We start from the raw sequence: 12689 nt of genomic DNA, 5'->3' as shown, positions 1-12689 counted from the left end.
TAAAAAGTATTCTCATCTCTGTCCTTCATGCCTTGACAGGCTTAGATTGTATTTCTTCTGAATATTCATCTTTCCACCGTGAAAATCTCCTCACCCCTTGATGGTGTCTCTTCAGGTGCCTTTTCCGTCTTTCTGGGATCCAGGAAACAAAGGTATACATAGTACTCTGGATTTAGGGAAGAATACTTTTCTCATGGGGAGAAAAGTAGAGATAGACATAAATAAGTCTATCTCTATCTTTGATCATTATCATTACCATCATCTTTCTCCCCCCACCTCTCTTTCTATCTTTCAACTTTTTTTTTCTCTTTGGTTTCCTGTCATCTTTATAAGACTGTACAGACTATGGAAGAAGACATCTATGAATTCAAATCCTGGCTCAACCACTTACTAGCCACATTACCTGTGGGTAATGTACTCAATTCCCCTGATCCTCAGTCTCTTTACATCTAAGTGGAGATAACGGTATCTAATTCATAGGCACTCTACAAAGGAAGCTCACAGCACAGTGCTGGGCACAAAGCGGACATGAAGAGATGGTTATTAATCACATCATGTTATAACCCAACTTCTGCAGTATGATGTCAGCCTTTGGGCTCCACCTGCAGAGCAGCTGACAACTGTAATTACTATAATGACTCCTTTTCCTATGTCATGAGCCTTTTCCTTGGTTTATGACAGATAACTTGAAACTCAATTAACATATATTTGCATTATTATATATTTCAAATTTAGATGTGTGTTCTGAAATAAAATCCCTTGAATTAAAAAACTCATTTACCTTTTTCTTGCTTTGTCACGCAAAATTACATCTTTTAGTGTTTTTTTTTTTTTTCCTCATCAGTTTGGTAATTTCTTTACTCCAAGGAGCTAAATATCATCTTTGGTTGTAAAGATTTCACTGTGCTCCTTCTTCCAACCGTTTATAATCTCAGCCTCAACCCTGAGACAACCCTGGGACATGAGCCTCTTTTCTGGCATGATGTTTCTGTCTTGTGAACCAGTTTCTCTTACATGATAAAGCGGTCTACTGAGTCCGCATGACTAAATTTGGTAAGATAGCTTGTCAAAGCTTTTGAAAGTCTAAATAAAAGAAGTCCTTGCTAGTTTCTTGTTGGCATCTTTATCCCCTAAAAGCATTTAAGTAGATTTAATAGGGAATGTTTTCCTTACACAAACATTCTTGCTTTTCTCCTTTTACAGCATTTTCTGAAGTATTTGTTGATCCTACATGTTATAAAAATGAGATGCCCTTGATATTTCTGTGTCTGCTCTGGAGCCCTTCTTAAAATGATGGTTACAATTCTGAATCTTTTAGTTCTCTAGCTCTGGGTCGATATGTTACCTTGGGTTTTGCATTTTGGCCAACATTTTCTCCTCAGTTTCCTGACGATTCAGAGTTACATGACAATATGTGCACTTGTGTTAAGAGATCCCTGAATAGTTGCCACTGTTCTCTTTTCTCCAGAAATCAATTGTGGGATTAAAACTTTGAGTAAAGTGTCATTTCAGGTGCGCTGGTCTCTTTTATTTCCATCTGGAGAGGACATTTGAACCATACAAATCTAGGAGTCCTGCTGATTTTAGAGCTGGCTCTCTGCCTTTAATGCTTTTAAAGAAACTCTGCTTGAACAAAGCAGCACCCATTTAAACTAATATCTCTGACCCAGGCTTCTGCCAGAGGAAGAAGGATATGCTTCAAACATGAGCCCTTTAATCTTCAACATCAAAATTGTCCGGCAAAGAGACTGTCCCAATTCTGCAATTGTGAAGGTCAACTTTATCACACATAAATGCATGATCATTGTGCTGTTACATATTTTTTAAAGTATTCTAGGCCTGAGGGTCAGTTACTTTGTCTACTTGAATAAATATTTGCAGTTTTGCTCTATAAAAAACCTAATTTGGGACTTCCCTGGTGGTGCAGAGGTTAAGAGTTCGCCTGCTGGTGCAGGGGACATGGGTTCGATCGCTGGTCCAGAAGATCCCACATGCCATGGGGCAGCTAGGCCCGTGCACCACAACTACTGAGCCTGAGCTCTAGAGCCTGTGTGCCACAACTACTGAGCCCTCGTGCTGCAACTACCGAAGCCCGTGCATCTAGAGCTCGTGCTCCGCAACAAGAGAAGCCACCGCAGTGAGAAGGCTGCACACCCCAAGAGTAGCCCCCGCTCGCTGCAACTAGAGAAAGCCTGCACACAGCAGCGAAGACCCAACGCAGACAAAAAAAATCTAATTTGTTTTCAAAATTTATTTAAAAAATCAGCTGTCGTTTTCCATGAATTTGGGTTTAGTAGGTTTGAGAATACTTTTAATTTCACTTCGTCTTATGCTACAAAATAGAGAATTCCCTCAAAAACCCAGAAGCCTCTGTTTCTTATTGGCCACAGACTGAGAGTTGGAACTAAGTAATGGGGCAAAGCAGCTGCATGGATGAGGAAATCAAGGCTACCTCAGTTCTGTCAGGGTATTTTCATGATTCATTAAAATGGGAAAAAAAAAACATGGTTACGGAAAAAATGTTGATTTCTTCGGCCAGCCACCTTTCAGGAGAGAGAGCTTCTGATATCTTTGGAATATTGTCTCAGAAAGCCATGGGCGCCTCAGAAAACCTATCATCTGCAAGAGTCATGTGCATAATTTTGGCTTCAGGACCTTTTCCAATAGGACACTCCCCCTACCATCCTACTGCTTACCCCTGAGTTTCTAGAAGAGACTCCTGCGGTTGCTGAGAAAGAGGAACAAATTACTAGATGAAATAAGATGGAATGCACAGGATTCAGCCTGCCCAAGTGTGGGCTCTGATGGGGGACTGGGTCTTCTTCAAGGGAAGCCCTGTGGCCGGTGTCTGGGGCCTAGGGATTTAGTGCTTTGTCCAGGATGGGAGGCATACAAGGAGCTTTTCCTGTCATGGTATCATCAGTGGTCAAATTTTTGTGTCCCATGAGGTAGGATGATAATCATAGGTAACACCTTTTTGAATACTTTCTTTTCTGCCTCTGAGAGTTGAAGAATTCATATTTTCTTCAATTCTGTTCTTACATATTATTCTAAAGAAACAAGATATCATTGGATGCCTCTCGCCATGAAAACTTCTGTTCATTTGAGAAGACAGAACTCTCCCATTTTTAGATGAGAAAGCTGAGGCAGAAGAGATGCATTGGGGCAAAGTCATTCAATAAAAATAGAAGCAGAACCTAACAGTCCTGGCATTTGTAGCTGCCTCGTGTTTCTCAAGCCCAGCCCTACCTCAGGGCACCCAAGATTGAAGGGTTCCACGGGTTACAGCACCTTGAACACCGGGTGCTCCATGGTTTCTTGCTGTGAGGCACCAGATCTGATCTAAGGAGGGTGGTCTTTCTCTCACCAGCAGTTATCTCTTTTGGGTAAACCTACTCGGGAAGTATTTTTATTTCCTTATTTTCATACTCTGCTCTCGATGTTTCCCTCTCTTCCTCTGCCCTCCTACCCCACAGCCTGGGCTCAGAGACAAGGGTGACTTGGAGATGGGTGGAGAGGAGGTTCAGATCATGGTGACTGGAGATTAGAGAGATCACAGGCAAAATGAAAAACAGCAGACTCTAGAGCTGCAGTGGGCAGGGGTAGAGGAGAAGGGCTTGAAAGGAGAAGAATGAGGGATGGAGACGCTGGAGAGGGGCGAGCGCCTGGAGGGGATTTCCCACAGCAGTTTCTGATTCGCTGTGTCTGGTCGGTACTATAACCTTAGCCTGCTTTATATCCCTGGAGAGTTGGGAGGATGGGGAGGAGAAGGTTATACTAGTCCCTTCCAGAGGGAGGGCAAGAGAAAAAGCATCCTGTGATTAATTCTCTCATCATAAAATCCCTCCTCAAGGTTGGAGACCTAGGAGGGCTTGGCACACGTGCAGTGACTTTGCAGCTGTCCAGAGAGAAACAACTCCCTATTTCATACTGACCACCTGCCGAGTTCTCTCTGCCCCACTGGTGCCACAGTCTTTCCCTAGAGTGTTCCATACTCCTCTGTCATCACAGCAATTCTCATCTGTGCATGTGGTAGTTCTAGCTGTGGAGAAGGATCAGGTACCTGATAGGTCTAAGCTGTGTTAGTTTGTCCCATGTCTAGAGCAGGAAGCTAGCTGGATGTTGTGATGCATGAATGAATTGTCTTTAACTCTCACATGTGTCCAAGGACCCCAGAAACTGCTCTAGGAAGCTTCCACCACGGGATACTCCTGACAACTCTGGCAGGTCCCTCTAAGTTTGAGAGCTGAAGACTTGCTCTTGATTTCCCGGTTATTATCCTGCCTGTCCACCTGTGTATATGCACCAGAATCCCAGGACTGTAGAGGTCATTTGCTCCAGTTCATTTACTCGTTCACTCATACTTTGATTTAATTATTCAACACATGATGCTTATTGAGTACCTACTATGTGCCAGCCTTTGATCTAAGTACTGGGGTATAGATCAAGGAGCAAAACAGACAAAAATGTCTGTCTTCATGAAGCTTACATTCCAGGGAGAAGAGATAGACAATAGCCAAATTAGGTAAATTACATGGCATATTTGAAAGTAAGTCCAATAGAGAAAAATAAAGGAGGATAGGAAATGTGAGGGGGTGACATGCAATTTTAAATAGGATGTTTGAGGAAGGCTTTAGTGGAAAGGAGACATTTGATGCAAAATTTGAAGGAGGTAAAGAAGTGAATCGTGTGGCTATCTGGGGGAAGAACATTCAAAGCAGAATTAGTCAGAGATCCTGAATGGAGAGCAGGGCAGGTGTGCCTGAGGCACAGGGAGGGAGCGCAGTGTGGCTGCGGTGAAGTGAGGACAGACTAGTGGCAGATGAGGTCAAGAAGGCTGTGGACAGCCAGTAAGAGGTGCCTTGCAGCGGATTGGAGAGACTGGCTGAAAGACTGAAATGATGTAAAAAAGGTCAGTCTGGTTGCTGTGTTGAGAATAGACTTTAGCGGGTCAGGGTGGAAGCAGAAATCAGCAATGCAGTAATCCAGGTGAGGGAATATATGATCTAGATGAGAATAGCAATAGAAGTGGGAAGACATGGTTGGGTTTTGAATGCATTTGATTTATTATTTCTTTTTTAAAAATACATTTTAAATGTAGAGCCAGCAGAATTTCCTGATGGGTTGGATATGGGATGTGAAAGAAAGAGAGAGGCCAGAATGATTTTTTACCTGAGCAACAGGAAGAATAGAGGTATCATTACCTGAGGTGAGGAAGGCCTCAGATGGAGCAAGTTTGGGAAGAAAGAGTGGTCAGAAGTTCAATGTGGGGCATATTAAGTTTGAGATGTCTGTTGGATGTCCAAGTGGATCTGTTTAATTGACATACAATCTGCAGTTCACAGAAGTTCAAGTTAGAGGTGTAAATTTGAAGTCATCAATTATAGCTGATACTTTAAGTTATGAAACTGGGTGAGATCGTTATAGGAATGAGTATAGTTAGAGAAAAGAAAGGGTCCCAAAACTGATTGCAGGGGTTCTCCAAAATTAGGGCTTTAGGAAGATGAAAAGAAACCAGAAAGGGAGAACATGCGGGGAGTCTATAGCCTCCATTTTTCAGCTCGGTAAACCATATAATTGTGTCTGCCTATCACCAAATTTGCACATCTCCATCATGGAATATTTACATGGAGAATGATTCCATGATATAGTAGGATGACTTCCCCCATTGATAACAAACGATTATTTCAATCCCTACATAATTCTTCTGTTAAAGGTAATGTGGAGGGTTGAATGGTGTTCTTACAGGGAGCAGTGGACCTTCCTCTTCCCTTTTCCCCTTCTTCATAAAGTGTAAGGAGTTATACCAGAGGCTGGAAGTGGGGGCAGAACCCAAACCCCATGGTGAAGGAAAGAGTTGGAAACAAAAACTTCTGGGTTATAAATTGTAGATTTCTTTCCCCAATTTTTTTTTCTCTGTATACTTTAGGAAGTAATTTACTTTGTCTGAGCCTTAGTTCACATGATTAAATATAAGAATGATAATACAACCTGTGTCTAATTAGCAGATTTTGTTTTGACATTCTATTTCTAACAGTTTTATTGAAGTATAATTGAAATACAAAGAAAACCGTACACATTTAATTTGTTCAATGTGATGTGTTTGGATGTATGCAAACACCCATGATACCATCACCATAATTAAGGGAACAGACATAACACAACACCTCCCAGAAGTTTCTTTGGGTCTCTCTTGCTCTCTTTCTCTCTCCCTCTTTTTATTTTTGGTGGCAAGGACATTTAACATGAGGTCTACCCTCTTAACCTCTTAACAGATTTTGAATACTGTGTTGTTATCTATAGGCGTGATGTTGTACAACAGATCTCTAGTATTTACTCACCAAGCATAACTGAAATTTTTACCCTTTGAATAACAACTCCCCATTTTCCCCATCCCTCAGTCCATGGCAACCACTATTGTATTCCCTTCCTCTATGAGTTAGACTACTTTAGATTTTTCATATATGTGGAATTAAACAAACTGATATTTCTCCCATCTTATAGAAAATCTTTCTTGGTCCTATTTTTTCATCTAGTTACCATTTTTGTGCACTTGGAGAAAATCCTTAGGAGAGTTGTGTGCAGTTGCTTTCTATACTTCCTCTCCTCTTATTCTTTTTAAAAATAGCACTTCATTGAAAAAGCAACAAAAAAATAACAGCTTATTGAGGTATGATTGACATGTAAAATGCTGTTTGGAGATTTTAAATGAGATCTTACTTATGAAAACTTTTATAAAACCTAAAGTACTCCATAAATGTCACTTATAATTATTATTATGTTGAAGAGCCTTGATCAACATATTTTCCAAACAGAACTCCATCCTGCCTTTCCCTGGCACTGAGTTTCAGCATGTAGAGTACCCTCCCATTCTCATTCTTTTTATGCCCATAGTTTCCCTGTAAAGTGAGAAGCAGTTGGGAAGGAACTCAGTCTGGACAGGCCTCCTTAGTGGTCAGGACTCACGGATGTGACGATACCGTTCACAAACAGCAGTGTATCATGGTTTAGAATTTTGGGAATGGTGCCAAGAGAATCTTAGGCATAATTTACAGGATGTATAAGCCCTGACCTAAAGCAAAATTTACCAGTGACAGGAGTTTAGAGTTTTATACATAACATTTTCTTTGGCTGGAGTCTGGCTTTATTTAAAGAGTTGTGTCAACACAGGGATTGTCTGCTTGGGCCCAGGGATTCCTCAGAGTGTTGGTGCCTCTGTCGCCTCTTGGAAGGTTGGGATGAGTTTTCTCAGACTCAGAATTATGTGGGATCTGTGTTTGAACAAAGACTGGAAATACTTACATCATCTCTACATTCCTCAGCCATTTGTCACCAGATTGCAAATCCCTGCTTCTAGCGAGAAAAGATACTGCTGCTCTCTGACTTCAGCAGAGAAGAGGTCAGTCAGGTTATTGAGTTTGATGAATATCTATGGCCCTAAGGAGGAAAAGTTAATTTTTTTGCGGGTTTTGCATAATTGTTTTGGTAAATTTATAGAAATACAGGTGATAGGAAAAGAGCAATAAACTTAAAGTATCAAAAATAAATGCAATTATAATGCTACACAAAGAAATCAAGAGCACAGAAAAGAAACAAAACAGATCATAAACAAAACCTTAAGTTGAATTCTCTGGCGATTCTAGGAAGACAGACAAATTTCTGGAATTTTCACCATGGAAAAGTGAGAAAAGATACAAATGAATTAAAAAGTGAAAAGGTAGAAGTTAAAATAGATATAGTAGAGATTAAAAATAATAAAATAATATTATTAAATAGTATCTATGGATGCAGGTGACACATATCTGAAAATAAAAGCCTAATTGGCCCAAGAAGAAATAGAAAATTTGTATAGAATTATGATCATTAATGACCTAGAGCTGCTACTGAAAATATAACCCCTCTGCCCTTCTCACTACTCCGATGGAAAATACTTTTACTGATGGACTTTACCAAACTTTCAAGATGAATATAAATATAATAATAAATATAAATAAAATAGAATATAAATATACTATAAAGTATATAATCCACATATGTTTTTCCAGAAAAGGAAAAAAAGCAAGAAAAATTGCCCAACTCATTTTATGACATTTGCATAACCTAGATTTAAAATAATTCTTATTAGTATATTATGTAAAACATATACACTAATTTTACAGATGAAAACATTTAAAAATATTATCCAAGGAAATTTAACATTTTTTTAAAAAACAACATATTTTTACCAAGGGACAATTTTCCCAGGAATACACAGATGATTCAACCTCAGAAAAATCTATAAATTCACTCTCATGTTGGTTGACTAAAGGAAAACAGAGTTATCTCAATATACATGAAAAAAACCATGAGAATTCTTAAAAAGCTAGAACTAGAGAGGAGCTTCATAACCTAATAAAAACTACATATAAAAATTCTACAACAAATGTGGTATTTAATGGAATCTGAGGCACTTCTTCTAAAATCAGGAGCAAGATACATACTATAAGTATAAATGATACTTAACAGCACAGTACTTACAATTCTAGCCAATACAAAAGGAATGAAAATAATAATTGATATGGAGGAGAATATAATTATTTGCTGACGATATGATCAGTTACATTTAAAATCCGAGAAAATTAATAGGCAAATGAGTCACACCAATAAGAAAGTTCAGCAAGATTTCCTAATATAAGATTTACATATAGAAGTAAATAAATTTTTTCTAAACCAGCAGTAATCAATTAGAAAATATCATAAAAAATAAGATACCATTACAGTAGCAACACATTATAAAATATATAGGAATTAATTTAACAAAATGCACAAGAGCTTTGTAAAGAAAAATATATAAGACTCTAGTAAAGGACAAGAAAGGAAATCTAAATAAAGGTAGAAACCATATTCATGAATGGGTCATTAAAAATGCCTTTTTTCCTTGTAAAAATGTCACCTTTTCCAAGTTTGAGATATATTAAATGCATTTCCAATAATAATTATGATAGGAAACGTGAGGCAAATTAGTATATCGGTTTAAATATACATATAGAAAAATAAAGACCCTAAAATAACTAATAAAAATGTAAAATTTTAAACATTTTTTCAAAGAGGAAAGAGTAAAGAGGATGAGTAACCCTCCAGATATTGACACACTGCAAAGCATCAATTAGTAAAACACATTGATATACATTTGTATAAGAAAAAAAATGGGCATTTGGTAAAAGATTGACACCTCAGAAACAGACCCATAAATTCAGGTGAACTTGGTAAAAAAAATTGATGGATTTGAGTACATTAAATATAACTATTTTGGTTAACAAAGGACAACCAACATAAGTAGAAATAATAGTCCAGGAAGTGATACTTGTATCATCAATAATAAAAAATGTATTGAGTTATTTAAGGAAATATCACTAATTAATTTTAAGAAAACAAAAGTGGACAAAGGATGTGATCAAGCTGTTCAAGAAGAGGAATTTGAATGAACAAGAAGTCATTGAAGAGATTGTCAGCATTGTTTTCAGCCAGGGAGAATAGCATTAAAATAGCCATGCAATCCCTCTTTTTTCTTTCTCCGTCATCACTGCTATGACTTGGATACTTGGCCTTCATTTTTTTTTCTTTTTTTAACATTTTTATTGGAGTATAATTGCTTTATAATGGTGTGTTAGTTTCTGCTTTATAACAAAGTGAATCAGTTGTTCATATACATATACCCCCATATCTCTTCCCTCCCACCCTTCTTAGCTGGTCACAAAGCACTGAGCTGATCTTCCTGTGCTATGCGACTACTTCCCACTAGCTATATATTTTATATTTGGTAGTGTATATATGTCCATATATACACTACCACTCTCTCACTTTCTCCCAGCTTACCTTTTCCCCTCCCTGTGTCCTCAAGTCCATTCTCTAGTAGGTCTGCATCTTTATTCCTGTCTTGCCCCTAGGTTCTTCATGATCTTTTTTTAAAATTTTTTTAGATTCCATATATATGTGTTAGCATGTGGTATTTGTTTTTCTCTTTCTGACTTACTTCACTCTGTATGACAGACTCTAGGTCCATCCACCTCACTACAAATAACTCAATTTCATTTCTTTTTATGGCTGAGTAATATTCCATTGTATATATGTACCACTTCTTCTTTATCCATTCATCTGTTGATGGACACTTAGGTTGCTTCCATGTCCTGGCTATTGTAAATAGAGCTGCAGTGAACATTGTGGTACATGACTCTTTTTGAATTATGGTTTTCTCAGGATATATGCCCAGTAGTGGGATTGCTGGGTCATATGGTAGTTCTATTTTTAGTTTTTTAAGGAACGTCCCTACTGTTCTCCATAGTGGCTGTATCAATTTACATTCCCACGAACAGTGTATGAGGGTTCCCTTTTCTCCACACCCTCTCCAGCATTTATTTTTTCTAGATTTTTTGATGATGGCCATTTTGACCGGTGTGAGATGATACCACATTGTAGTGGGTTTTTTTGTCTGTTTGTTTTTTGCGGTACGCGGGCCTCTCACTGTTGTGGCCTCTCCCATTGTGGAGCACAGGCTCCGGACGCACAGGCTCAGTGGCCATGGCTCACGGGCCTAGCCAGTCCGCGGCATGTGGGATCTTCCCGGACCGGGGCACGAACCCGTGTCCCCTGTATTGGCAGGTGGACTCTCAACCACTGCACCACCAGGGAAGCCCCGCATTGTAGTTTTGATTTGCATTTCTCTAATGATGAATGATGTTGAGCATTCTTTCATGTGTTTGTTGGCAATCTGTATATCTTCTTTGGAGAAATGTCTATTTAGGTCTTCTGCCCATTTTTGGATTAGGTTTTTTTTTTGATATTGAGCTGCATGAGCTGCTTGTAAATTTTGGAGATTAATCCTTTGTCAGTTGCTTAATTTAAAAATATTTTCTCCTATTCTGAGGGTTGTCTTTTGGTCTTGTTTATGGTTTCCTTTGCTGTGCAAAAGCTTTTAAGTTTCATTAGATCCCCTTTGTTTATTTTTGTTTTTATTTCCATTTCTCTAGGAGGTGAGTCAAAAAGGATCTTGCTGTGATTTATGTCATACAGTGGTCTGCCTATGTTTTCCTCTCAGAGTTTGATAGTGACTGGCATTACATTTAGGTCGTTAATCAATTTTGAGTTTTTGTGTGTGGTGTTAGGGAGTGTTCTAATTTCATTCTTTTACATGTAGCTGTCCAGTTTTCCCAGCACCACTTATTGAAGAGGCTGTCTTTTCTCCATTGTGTATTCTTGCCTCCTTTATCAAAGATAAGGTGACCATATGTGCATGGGTTTATCTCTGGGCTTTCTATCCTGTTCCATTGATTTATATTTCTGTTTTTGTGCCAGTACCATACTGTCTTGATTACTGTAGCTTTGTAGTATAGTCTGAAGTACAGGAGCCTGATTGCTCTAGCTCCATTTTTCATTCTCAAGATTGCTCTGGCTATTCGAGGTCTTTTGTGTTTCCATACAAATTGTGAAATATTTTGTTCTAGTTCTGTGAAAAATGCCAGTGGTAGTTTGATGGGGATTGCATTGAATCTGTAGATTGCTTTGGGTAGTATAGTCATTTTCACACTGTTGATTCTTCCAATCCAAGAACATGGTATATCTCTCCATCTATTTGTATCATCTTTAATTTCTTTCATCAGTGTCTTATAATTTTCTGCATACAGGTCTTTTGTCTCCTTAGGTAGGTTTATTCCTAGGTATTTTATTCTTTTTGTTGCAATGGTAAATGGGAGTATTTTCTTAATTTCACTTTCAGATTTTTCATCATTAGTGTATAGGAATGCAAGAGATTTCTGTGCATTAACTTTGTATCCTGCTACTTTACTAAATTCATTGATTAGCACTAGTAGTTTCCTGGTAGCATCTTTAGGATTCTCTATGTATAGTATCATGTCATCTGCAGACAGTGACAGCTTTACTTCTTCTTCTCCGATTTGGATTCCTTTTATTTCTTCTTCTTCTCTGATTGCTGTGGCTAAAACTTCCAAAACTATGTTGAATAATAGTGGTGAGAGTGGGCAACTTTGTCTTGTTCTTGATCTTAGTGGAAATGGTTTCAGTTTTTCACCATTGAGGATGATGTTGGCTGTGGGTTTGACATATATGACCTTTATTATGTTGAGCTAAGTTCCCTCTATGCCTACTTTCTGCAGGGCTTTTTATCATAAATGTGTGTTGAATTTTGTCAAAAACTTTCTCTGCGTCTATTGAGATGATCATATGGTTTTTATCCTTCAGTTTTTTAATATGGCATATCACATTGATTGATTTGCTTGTATTGAATCCTTGCATTCCTGGGATAAACCCCACTTGATCACGGTGTATGATCCTTTTAATGTGCTGTTGGTTTCTGTTTGCTAGTATTTTGTTGAGGATTTTTGCATCTATGTTCATCAGTGATATTGGTCTGTAGTTTTTTTGTGTGACATCATTGTCTGGTTTTGGTATCAGGGTGATGGTGGTCTCGTAGAACGAGTTTGGAAGTGTTCCTCCCTCTGCTATATTTTGGAAGAGTTTGAGAAGGATAGGTGTTAGGTTTTCTCTAAATGTTTGGTAGAATTGGCCTGTGAAGCCATCTGGTCCTGGGCTTTTTTTTGTTGGGAGATTTTTAATCAGAATATCAATTTCAGTGCTTGTGATTGGCGTGTTCATATTTTCTGTTTCTTCCTGGTTCAGTCTCGGAATGTTGTGCA

This window comes from Globicephala melas, chromosome 9, assembly GCF_963455315.2.
Source record: "Globicephala melas chromosome 9, mGloMel1.2, whole genome shotgun sequence".
NCBI classification, from domain to species: Eukaryota; Metazoa; Chordata; class Mammalia; order Artiodactyla; family Delphinidae; genus Globicephala; species Globicephala melas.
The sequence above is the reverse complement of the archived record's forward strand: the minus strand, read 5'-3'. Positions refer to the sequence as shown.